Genomic DNA, 12,697 nt, shown 5'->3' with positions numbered 1-12,697 from the left:
ATGTGAATTGAATTTTAAAATCTGAGATCTCTTTTACATGTCATAAAATTCACTCTTTTAGAGTGTACGATTCAGTGGTTTTTAATATATTTACAGAGTTTTGCAACCATCACTGCTCATTCTAGAACATTCACTGCAAAAAGTCCCATACCATTAAGCAGTCACTCCTTCCCGTCTCCCCCAATCCCTGGTGACTTCTGATCTACTTTTTGTCTCTGGATTTGCCTGTTCTGGGACATTTTATCTCAATGCTGTCATCCGATAAGTGGTTTTTTATGACTGGCTTCTTTCACTCAGTATTAGGCTTCATCCGTGTTGAGGCATATGTCAGTATGTCATTTCTTTTGATGGTTGAATTTTGGGTTGTTTCTGCTTTTCGGTGATTCTACTTTGTGAATAATGTGGTTATGAACATTTGTGTACAAGTGTTTGTGTGGACAGAGGTTTGCATTTCTCTGGGGTGTACACCTGGGAGTGGAATTGCTGGATCATATATTACTCCATGTTTCATGTTTTGAGGAACTGCCCAGCTCTTGTCCGCAGCAGCTGTGCCATTTTATATGCCCACCAGCGGGCATGAGGGTTCCCATTTCCCTGCATCCTCATGACACTTGTTTCATCTGTGACTTTGCTGATAGCCATCCTAGCAGGTATGGAGTGGTATCTCATTGTGGTTTCCATTTGCATTTTCCTAATGACTAATGATGTTGAACGTCTTTCCATGTGCTTATTGGACATTTGTATAACTTCTTTGGAGAAGCGTCTATTCAAATACTTTGTCTATATATAGATATATAGATACACACATATACACACACACACACACAGACATATACATATATATAGATATGCCCCCCTAACACATATATATATTTTTGAGACAGGGTCTCACTCTGTCACCCAGGCTGGAGTGCAGTGGTGCAATCATAACTCACCAAAGCCTTGACCTCCTGTGCTCAAGCAATCCTCCTGCCTCAGCCTCTCATGTAGTTGGGACCACAGGCACATGCCACCATACCTGGCTATTAATAGTTTTTTAAATTTTTGTAGAGACGGGTCTCACTTTGTTGCCTAGACTGGTCTTGAACTCCTGGGCTCAAATGATCTTCCTGCCTCTGCCTCCCACAGTGCTGGGATTACAGGCATAAGCCACCATGCCTGGCTGTTTGTCTACATTTTAATTGGGTTGTCTATTCATCTTTTTATTATTGACTTGTAGGTATTCTGTGTATTTTCTGGATACTAGACCCATTTTCTTGATGATGTCCTTTGAAGTAGATGTGGGTTTTAAATTGTTGTGAAATACGGTTTATATTTTCCTAGGTTGCATGGACTTTAGGTCGTATGCTCATATCTAAGAAACTGTTGCTGGATTCGAGATCACAAGGACTTGCACTTGTGTTTTCTTCTTTTTTTTTTTTTGAGACAGAGTCTCGCTCTGTTGCCCAGGCTGGAGTGCAGTGGTGCGATCTTGGCTCACTGTAAGCTCCACCTCTTGGGTTCAGGCGATTCTCCTGCCTCAGCCTCCCAAGTAGCTGGGATTACAGGTGCCTGCCACCAGGCCTGGCTAATTTTTGTATTTTTAGTAGAGACAGGGTTTCTCCATGTTGGCCAGGCTGGTCTTGAACTCATGACCTCAAGTGATCTGTCCACCTCGGCCTCCGAAAGTGCTGGGATTACAGGGGTGAGCCACTGCACCCAGCCTTGTGTTTTCTTCTAAGAGTGTTATTGTTCTAGCTCTTACATTTAGGTTTTTAAAATCTATTTTGAGTTTAATTTCTGTATATGGTATGAGGTAGGGGTCCAGCTTCATTCTTTTGCTTGTGGATATCCAGTTGTCCTGCATAACACCATGAAATGATAAAATTATAGACATGGAGGCAGATTAGTGGTTTCTGGGAGCTCAGGAAGGGTCTGGGTCTGGTGGGAAGGAAGGGCCTGTGTTTATAGAGGGGCAGCGCGAGGCATTCTTGTGGCTGGAAACACATCAGTGGCAGTGTTCTGGTTGCAGTATTGTACTATGGTTTTGCCATGTGTTACCAATTGGGGCAAACCGAATAAAGGATAACATGGGGCTTCTCTGTATTATCTCTTTTTTTTTTTTTTTTTTTTTTTTGAGACCGGGTCTCACTCTGTCGCCCAGGCTGGAGTCCAGTGGTGCGATCTTGCCTCACTGCAACCTCCGTCCCTGGGGCTCAAGTGATCCTCCCACCTTAGTCTCCTGAGTAGCTGGGATTACAGGCTCACACCACCACGCCTGGCTAAGTTTTGTATTTTTAGTAGAGGTGGGGTTTCACCATGTTGGCCTGGCTGGTCTCAAACTCCTGACCTCAAGTGATCCTGCCTGCCTTGGCGTCCCAAAGTGCTGGGATTACAGGTGTGAGCCACTGTTCCTGGCCTCTCTGTATTATTTATTATATGTGTACATGACTCTGTAATTATCTCAAAATGATAAGTTTAATTGTAGAAGCAACACAATTCACTGTGAAAGACTTTAAGGATACAGAAAACTACAAAGAAGAAAATAGAAACCACTCAGTTCCTCCCCTGAGCAGATCTCTGTTATTACTGCCTGGGCAGGAAGGAAAGGACACATTCCTCCGGGGGTGACCAAACGGAGGACCTAAAGGTGACAAACAGGCTCAGACAGTAGTTCGCACCTGTAATCCCAGCTACTCAAGAGGCTGGGGAAGATTACTTGAGGCCAGGAGTTCGAGACCTGACTGAGTAACATAGCGAGACCCTGTCTCTACAAAAAATATGAAAATTAGCCAGGCATAGTGGTGCATGCCTCTAGTCCCAACTACTTGGGAGGCTGAGGTGGGAAGATCTCTTGAGCCCAGGAGTTTAAGGCTACAATGAACTGTGATCACACCGCTGCACTCCTGCCTGGGCAACACAGTAAGACCCTGTCTCTCTAAAAAAAAGTGTCAAACAGGAACCAGACTCTGGGATGCTTGAACTGGGGGGTTCACCTTAGAGACAAGGAAGAAAGACGTGGGAGTCTCAGATATACAGAACAAAGAGGGCTACAGTGAGCGGGCCAGGGCCTCGGTGTATCTTGGGCACATCCGTATCTGCAGTGGCCACCGTGGAGGGAGTGGAAGCCGTGTTCTCCAGGGGCACATCTTCAGTGGCCCTAGGGCAACATTAAACATCATTTATTCAATCAGCAGATATTTATTGGATGCCTGGCACCAGGGAGACAGCATAAGAAGACATGTGCTGCCCCCAGGATGCCACTGGGCGGCGAGGGTATTGTAATTCAGGTGGGGGTCGTTGCCATCCTGCCTGAGGCACACACGAACCCAAGGAGGGCCCAGGAGCTCCGTCAGTGACCTGCTAACCATTCCCACATTGCCACAAGGACCAGCAACCTCTGTCTGGGGTGTTCTTGCTGTGGGAGCCACTGCAGGGACAGGCTGGATGTACAGGACGTGATGCCCCAGGAGCAGCCCTTGGCCGATGATGGGTGGGAGGTGTGGGTCAGCACTTCTGCCCCCGCATCCTTCGACGGGGATGACTCTGGGCCGCGTTGCCAGCAGGACTGAGCCCCTACCGCCCACAGGGGCCACCTTCTTGCTAATGTCCTTCATCCCAGCTCTCCTTCCTCCCCTCACCTTCCCACTCCCTCACAGGGCTTCCTGCATCACCTCCCCCAGAAAACACTTGCACTCAATCCTTGCCTCAGGCTCTGCTTTTGGGGTGAACTCAAGATAAGACAAGGTGAGCAGATCCCATCTCACCAGTCAGGGAGGAAGCGCCATCGGAGCAGAGACCTGAAGACAATTCCAGGAAACCTGGCAATGAAAGGTGAGACCAGAGTGCCAGGGCACAGGCACAGCAGGGGTGGACAGTCTGGAGGTGACAGGTGGGGGCATTCCGGCCACTTAAGCAGGGTGGCTGGGTCGTGGCATGGGCAGCCAAGAGCACTGGAGGATGAACCGGATGGCAGAGAGCATGGGAGGCTTTGGGAGGCTGCCAGGGCTTCACATTTGTATGGCTAAATCCTGCACCACAGCCAGGTTCAGGGCATATTCGAGAAGGCCATGAAGGCTGGGGTCCCCTGACCGTGTCAGTGGCAGGGGAGGACAGGTCAAGGCAGCGGCCACAGCAGCCTGTGACCACAGGCTGCATTTTGGAGACACCACTCCAGCTGAAGAGTGTTGGATGGAATAGAGTGGCAAGAGTGGACACGGGAAACCAGCTTGGAGGCTGCAGCAGGAAACCTGGTGGGGGACGATGGTGTCTGGACCTCGGTGGTGGTGGCAGTGGCTGTGTTCCAGGTGGGTGGGGTTATTTGGCTCTGTTGTCTACATCTGTGCAGGTGTGCTCTTGGGGAGTGGTACCTGAGGCTGCACCACATGTCCTGAATAACCCAGTGACAATGTCGCTGCAGCCCACACGGGACCACGGCTTCCATAGACGGACCCCAGGCAGCCCTCCGCCTGCAGGCGTTGTCATGAAACTTGGCGTTAGGAGCCACAAGAGGGCACTGTTGAGAGACTTTAGCATAGAAGCCCCAGAAGGCAAGCGCTGGAGGGGGCTTCAGTTGCCCAGGTCAGCCCATGGTTTGTGGGAGAGGGAGCTGTGACTTCCTGGACCTGGTGGGGCCAGGGGAGGTGAAATGTGGGGTAACCGTTTAAAGGGTTTTGGTGAAGATGCTCCTGTTGTCTGCACCCTGGACTCAAGTCAGGAGCCCAGAGAAACACTCTGTCCCTTCCTCCCCATCTCCCTTCCACCCAGCCACACAGCCCTCCCTTCCTCCTCCCCGTCTCCCTTCCACCCAGCCACACAGCCCTCCCTTCCTCCCCATCTCCCTTCCACCCAGCCACACAGCCCTCCCTTCCTCCCCATCTCCCTTCCACCCAGCCACACAGCCCTCCCTTCCTCCTCCCCTGCTCCCTTCCACCCAGCCACACAGCCCTCCCTTCCTCCCCATCTCCCTTCCACCCAGCCACACAGCCCTCCCTTCCTCCCCATCTCCCTTCCACCCAGCCACACAGCCCTCCCTTCCTCCCCATCTCCCTTCCACCCAGCCACACAGCCCTCCCTTCCTCCCCATCTCCCTTCCACCCAGCCACACAGCCCTCCCTTCCTCCCCATCTCCCTTCCACCCAGCCACACAGCCCTCCCTTCCTCCCCATCTCCCTTCCACCCAGCCACACAGCCCTCCCTTCCTCCTCCCCTGCTCCCTTCCTTTTTCCTCCCCTCTGCCTCTCTTCCCCTCACTCTGCCCCAGGCCATTAACTGGGTAATGACCACACATCCCAGCCCTGCGCAGTGGAACTTTCTGTGATGGTGGAAAAGTTGGTCTGTACCGTCTGGTTCAGGAGCCATGAACCACATGTGGCTGGAGTCCCACTGGCCCAGCCAGGCCGCCATGGCAGGTGGAGGCACTGCAGTCTGCCCAGCCTGGCCCAGTCCAGGCCTTGGTGGCTTCTCGGGCTGCTCCTGGCAGTGCCTGGCCCCACCTTCTGAGAGCTCTCTGGTGACCCATGTGCCAAGACTTGAGGCCTGGGAGGGGCTGTGGGGACACTGGTCCAATCACCTCATTCGCAGATGGGGACAGTGAGGCCCAGAGAGGGCCATGCCCTGTCCCAAGCCGCACAAAAGCTGGTGGCAGATGCGAGACTTGGCCTTGGCTCTCCTGCAGCCCATCCAGGCCACCTTTCCTTCGGCGGCGTCCCAGTTCCAGGTGCTGCCTCTCCACTTGTCCACTCTGGGGAGACCCTTTCCAAGCCTCCCCGTTAGAGGAATTGCAAATGGTTTGTGCTGCCTGGGCACTGTAGCAAAGACCCCTGAGGTCACCAGGCCCTTGAGGAAGAACCTCTGTGATCACTTAGTGATGTTTGGTCCCGGCTGGGCTGAGGCTCAGTGGTGTGAGTGTCAGGGAGCTTTTGTAGCTGTCCCAGGGACTCTTGCCATGCTTGATACACAACAGGTGCCGCATAAGTACTTGTTGATTTTGGATACCTGCTGTTTTCTCTGGTGGGCATTGCACTGGGGGATCTGGGAGCCCTGGGAGTCCACTGGGGCACTTGGAAGCTTCCTGTTTTCACTTTCGTCATTTCCAAGAGAGATAGTGCTGTTTGAGGCCCCCTCACCGCTTTTTTTTTTTTTTTTTTTTTTTTTTTTTGAGACGGAGTCTCGCTCTGTCGCCCAGGCTGGAGTGCAGTGGTGCAATCTCAGCTCACTGCAAGCTCCGCCTCCTGGTTTCACACCATTCTCCTGCCTCAGCCTCCCGAGTAGCTGGGACTACAGGCACCTGCCACCATGCCTGGCTAACTTTTTGTATTTTTAGTAGAGATGGGGTTTTACCGTGTTAGCCAGGATGGTCTCGATCTCCTGACCTCGTGATCTGCCTGCCTCGGCCTCCCATAGTGCTGGGATTACAGGTGTGAGCCACCGTGCCCTGCCGAGGCCCCGTTTTTATGTTAAAACAACAAACCTTCAGGCCAACCCATGAGCAGTGGAAGGGGCGGCATTCCGAAGGAGGCCACCTTGGCATTCCAGATGTGGGGATGTCGTCTCAGCACCAGCCAGGCAAGTGTGTCCTTCCCAGCACACTGGCAGGGTGTGAGATTCCAGAAATCACAGGACACCAGCTCCCTGGTCCCAGGTGGGGAGCAGGAGGTGGTGGAGAGCAGGTGTCCGCGTGTGTCTTTGGCCGCTCTGCCCTGGCTGCTGAGGTTCGCCCCTCACATCGCCGACAGCACGGGCTCTGGGCAGTGGGAGATCCTGGGTTCTGGGGTGCTTGCAGCGCCAGGCAGAGTCCCCTAGGAGGTGATTATGAAGCACAGCTCCTTGCCCACGTGAGCTTCAGGAGCCTCAGCCTCCACCCTGCACCCCCAGCTGACCTCTGCTCTCTGTCTTAGCAAGGCCCTCCACCCACTGCCCTTTATCCTACCTTCTCTCCTTCCTCCCAGAAACCGTTCTGCCTATAAAAACAGGTATATGAATCTGAAATTTTTAAAAGGGGCAAAGATTAAAAAAAAATCTAACCACCTTGCATTTTCCCTCTTCTCTGCTCCGTGTTTCCTGTAAACTTGTAGTTGACCTAAAGGTTTGATAGACTGGCCTGTCATATTTTCTTTAAGGCGGCTTCCTGGGCCGGGCTCCGTGCCCGCCATGCATGTGTCAGCAGGCTCACGACGCTGTAGGCCTCACTCTTGAAATGCAAAGACTGACCAGGAGGCCCTGGCAAGTCAGCCCGAGCCCAGCAGACCTTGCCCATGGCTTTAGCATCCCTTGGTGATCATGAACTGGATACACTGTTTCACTGGGGCCTACAAAATAGGACTCAAAAGCTTTTAGAGCCGGGCACAGTGGCTCATACCTATTATCCCAGCTCTTAGGGAGGCAGAGATGGGAGGATCGCTTGAGCCCAGGAGTTTGAGAACTGCCTGGGCAATATACCGAGACCCTGTTCTCCACAAAAAGGTGTGTAAACTCCTGTGGTGTAATGAACATTCAGCAGGCTCCTCCCCTTAGATAAGGGAGTGTTTGTAAATTCCTGTGGTGTAATGAACATTCAGCAGGCTCCTCCCCCTAGATAAGGGAGTGTGTGTAAGCACCTGTGGTATAATGAACCTTCTTCAGGCTCCTCCTCTTTGCTGTCTGTTTCAGACATGAACTGTGAGCTGAATAGTCTGGTTCACATCCTGATTCCACAGCTTACTGTGTGTTGGATCTCTGTGCCTCAGTTTCCTCATATTTAAAATGGGGATAATAATGGCTTCTACCTCATAAGGTTGCTGTGATGATTTAATGAATTAATAATTATAAAGCACTTTTAACAGTGCCTGGCAGGCAAGTGCTCAGGAAGTGTTTGATAAATAAATGACTAAATCATTGGTATTTACCAGTGAGGTGCATTGTTTGCTCTGTGTGTTCATGAATGGTCCTGGACTCTTGAGCATTGTGGTCCATGTTGCACGCGGCCCAGGGGATGATGAAGGGCAGTGTTCCGGACAGCCCTGTTGTTGGACTGCTAATCTGACTCTCTTGTTTTGGTTTACGCATTTTACGAGGTGCCTACTATGTGCTAGGGGACGTCCCAGCACCTCGTGGGCTGCTGACAACCGGTGTGAGGCCTCTTAATTGGCTTCTAACATAACTGCACTCTTCCTGAGCTGTTTAATGGCCTTGAGTAATGAGCTCTCCCCATCTCAGTATTTGTTTAATGCCGTATTCATGGTCATAAATAGTGGCACCATTACTTTCAGGAGAACTGTAATGATGTATGTGTTTGGTGAAGTTTCCAGCTCCTGACCCTTAGGTGCTAGATCTGTTTGAGGCCATGTGAAATGTTTTGCGTCACTTGCAAGAAAGAAAAAAGAGGTGCTGTTTTTCCTCAGAAAAGGAAGAGGCATTTTACAGCCAAACCTTGTTCGACTGTAGAACATTTGTCAAAGACTGCAGAAAACAAACATGGACATTTCTAGTACTTCTCCTAAAGGAAGGAGTTGGGCTTCTTACAACCAGAACAATGATTCTGTTCCTCCATTTGCTAATCTGTTCATCAGTACCCTCATCCACTTATCCATCCATCCATCCACCCACCTATCCATCTGTTCATCATTCATCTACCTATCTATCCATTCATCCTTCAGTCACTCATTCATCCTTCAGTCACTCATTCATCCATCCACTGACCCATCCACTCAATCATTCACCCAGCCAGCCAGCCAGCCACCATCCATTCATCTACCTATCAGTCATCCATCAACCCACCCATCCACTCAACAATTCATCCACCGTCCTTTCATTTACCCCTCCATTTACCCACCTACTCACCCACCCATCTACCCACTCATCCATTCATCCATTCACTCACACACACTCTCATTCACCCACCCACTCATCTGTTCATCCATTCATCCATCCATCCACCCACTCACCCACCCACCCACCCACCTATCCACATACTCACCCATTCACCCAGCCACTCATTCATCTATTATCTGTCTATCCATACACCTACCGATCGACTCATCCACCCATCTATGTAAAGTCAAAACATGGTTAGGCCCAGCCATCGTAAGCCATGGCTGCCCGTCTGTTTTCTTTGTTTTGTGCATCTTGCGTCCCATGTGTCTCCTTGCACTGGAGTGTCAGCTCCCAGAGACTGGGTACTGCAGCTGATTTGCTCATCCTGAATGGGACACAGGTGAGGACAGGATGGAGGAGGGGCAGGTGGGGCTGTGTCGGGGAGGGGCAGGGGCAGAGGAGTGGAGGAGAGGAGGAGCTCAGTTGGAGGGGCCTCTGAGACACTGAGGGGTGACACTGGCTTGCTGGTTGGATGAAAAGTAACACTGAGCTGCCCAGGCTGAGACACAGTCTGGGGTCCAAGAGCCCTGGTGGCAATTGGTGAACATAGCGCTCTGGGCAAGGCCAGCGACTTCAACTTTCTGGATGTTCATTTTTTTACCTGCTAAGTGAGGTAGTTGCTGGTGACGTGCTCAGCCAGTGCCAGGCACAGAGTGAGCTGCAGGTATTGAATGCATCCTCCATAGTAATGTCATACTCTGAAGCAGGTACCATTGGCATCCCCATTATCCAGATGAGGAAATGGGGGTGCAAAGCTTGGATTTTGGCTCTGCTGCCTCTCACAGTGTAGATGTGAAATGTGCAGGGGCCTGGGAGAGCCAGAGCCCTGGAACTGCCCTTCGCTACCCAAGTCACTGTGACTTCCTTCCAGATCCCTGGGGTCCCTTAGGGTCCTGGTTCAAGGGCTCGCTTGGAAGGAAACCAAGAGGCTGTAATTGTCTACCTCTGGAAACAGTGAAAAGATGTAAAATGAAAATATTATCATGTCATCATTTCTTTTCTATGGAAATAGTTACTTTCCTTCCCACCCACCCCACCTTCAACTGCTCTAAATACGTTTTCTTGGGGTTTCCAAACATCTCTTTTACTTTTGTCCTCCCAGGTGAGAGAGAAGCTGATTATGGCCAGATCTGGCACAGAAAGCCCCTGTTTGTGCAATCCTGCATTCTTCCTTTTTAAATAAAATTTAAGACCATCTGAAACGACTTGCCAGCTTGACCTCCCGGCTCTGGTTCTCACTTGAGTTTCTGAAATGCGTATGAGTCCAGCCTGCTAATGTGCTGAAATGACTGTGCTCACCTTAGGGAAGTGTTAATGCCTTGAGCATTTTCCCACCAGTTGTCTTGCAGCTGGTGAGAAAAATGCGCGCCAACCTCCCCCACGGACTGTGAGGTCACAGCCTTCCCGTCCTTTTCAGGAGCTGCCATCTCAGCTCTTGATTCTAATGGATGGCAGCCACACTTGAAGATGCACCAGAGGAAGACGTAGCTGCTCCCCTCTGTGTTCCCAGATGGGATGGTGTCCTTGGGAACTGATCTCAGACATGTCGTGGTAGCCAGCCTCCAGGATAGCCCCCAGCAGTCCCACCCCCGGAATTCACGCGCTTGTGTAGCCCCTCCTACATTATATCACATAGGTCTGTGTGACCAATAGAATCTGCAGAAGTGATGCCACAGTACTTCCAAGATTAGGTCATGAAAGGTCCTGTTGCTTCCCTCTTGGTTTCTTTCCCTCTCCCTCTCCTCTCTCCTTTCTCTTGGACCCTTTGCTCTGGGGAAACCAGCTGCCACATCACCATCAGCCTTATGACCATGCCACATGGTAAGGAGCTGAAATCTCAGCAGCCACATGAGTGAGCTCGGCAGCGGATCCTTTAGGCCCCATTATGCAATCCTGGATTGCAGCTGTGGACATCCACTTAACTAGCAAGACTGAGCCAGAACCACCCAGATGAGCTGCTCCTGGATTCCCAACTCTCAAAAACTGTGAGAGATGTTCAACGGTGGTTGTTTGAAACTGCTGAGTCTCAGTATAATTTGTTACACAGCATTAGCTAACTCATACACGTCACGTTTCTGCAGCAGAATACCTTGGACCTGGGGAGAGCTGGAGATAATTACTCAGTACCACCCAGTACATGGGAAAGTGATTACTGACAGGCTCAGAAATGTTAAGAAGATGCTTAAAAGAAATGGGCTCATGAGCCTTCTTTGCTGAAGTATTAATTACTAGATCTGAATGTTTTGCTTTTCTGTGATGGAAAAGGTGAAGAAAATAGGGCTTTTTTTTTTTTCTTTTGAAGAGATGGGATTTCCCTCTGTCGCTTAGGCTTAACTGCAGTGGTTCAGTCATAGCTCATGGCAGCCTCAAACTGGACTCAAGGAAATGACTGATATTTTTTGAGCACCAGCAGTAACGATAGTTACTCTTCACTGTTTTCTCCCTGCCAGGTGTTCCACAGACATCCTACATGCATGACATTGATTCACTCTTACATTTGACAGGTGAGGAGACCGAGGCTCAGACAACCACACCATTCCATGGGTTTTGTTCAAAGGGATTTGGGGCCAGAGTAGGACTGAGTGCAACTTCATGGGGGTAGACCATGGGGGAAGGCAGGGCATCGGCATGCCCGAGAGAATCTCTGCAGGAGGCAGGAGTTCAGAAACTAGCTACTTAAAGGGGTAATGATCTGTGTCAAGGGTGCTAATTAAAATTTGGGGTTTTAAAGAAAAAGTTGGCTGAGTGTGGTAGCTCATATCTGTAATCTCAACACTTTGGGAGGCTAAGGAAGGTGGATCACTTGAGGTCAGGAGTTCGAGACCAGCCTGGCCAACATGACGAAACCTCGTTTCTACTAAAAGTACAAAAATTAGCTGGCCGTGGTGGCGGGTGCTTGTAATCCCAGCTACTTGGGAGGCTGAGGCAGAAGAATTGCTTGAACCTGGGAGGCGGAGGTTGTAGTGAGCCAAGATAATGTCACTGCATTGCAGCCTGGGGGACAGTGTGAGACCCCATCTCAAAAAAAAAGAAAAAAACAACTTTCCAGTTCACGAAAGGAGTGCTTTCACTGAATGCAAGAATAGATTTTCCCTCTTGGTGTGTAAAGTTCTCGGTCATCTGACCCTCTCTGCCAAGAGAGCCCTTCCTGCCCCATTTCTGCCCGTTTGGGCTCCTCTTCCTAGAGAGGCTGCTCCCTGGTGCTGTCCCGTATTCCTAGCCTGTCTTCCTTCAGGGTCCAGGCTGGAAGCCTTTGGGGGCAGTGTTGGGGCTCTCCATGTGCCCAGTGCTCAGCCCAGTGCTGGGGCAGAGATGGTGCTCAGGAAAGATCTTGAAAAATGAGCAGGTCTCCAGCCGAGGGGAATCTTACACCTTCCACCTGTTTCCTCAGGATTGCAGGAGCTCCTCAGACAAGATCTGTGGCAACAGTAACAATAAAAGCATCCCATGCGGACCAAACTCCTGCTGCAGTAAGAGCTAAACATATGGTGTCTTACTTTGCCCTTGTTATTACCCCTGAGGGCAGATGGTGCAGTCCCTCTTTATAGAGAAGGCTATAGAAGCCCCAGAGCCATCAGGAATTGGAGGTGATGCCTAAAGCCGGCAGCGCCCAGAGCAGGGTGTTCAACCTTGCAGGGTTGTTAGGGCAAGAGGATTGCGGGGGGAGGGGGGGTGGGCGCAGCACACCCTCCTCCTCATACCACCTCACTTTGTCTCCCACTGCCCCTCCCAGCGTCAGCAGCCCAGGCCACTGTGTGTGCCAAGTCTCCTGTATATCTTTCGCCTTTTGCTGAGGAAATGCTATTATGAAGACAAAATGAGAATCAGTTACTTAGGGGCCAGGTGCAGTGGCTCATGCCTGCAA

General features: G+C 50.8%; 1 long non-coding RNA gene across 1 annotated transcript; it reads left to right on the top strand.

The window, feature by feature from the left end:
* Positions 1–9,255: 9,255 nt before the first annotated feature.
* On the top strand, positions 9,256–12,291 carry LOC104002711 (uncharacterized). Its single transcript, XR_001710495.2, has 3 exons — positions 9,256–10,653; positions 11,283–11,336; positions 12,224–12,291. It is a non-coding gene; the product is annotated as an uncharacterized LOC104002711 (long non-coding RNA).
* The last annotated feature ends 406 nt before the right edge of the window (positions 12,292–12,697 follow it).

The sequence above is a fragment of the Pan troglodytes genome, chromosome 18 (genome assembly GCF_028858775.2).
Source record: "Pan troglodytes isolate AG18354 chromosome 18, NHGRI_mPanTro3-v2.0_pri, whole genome shotgun sequence".
Lineage (NCBI taxonomy): Eukaryota > Metazoa > Chordata > Mammalia > Primates > Hominidae > Pan > Pan troglodytes.
Note: the sequence above shows the minus strand (reverse complement) of the source record. Positions and strands in the feature narration are given on the sequence as shown.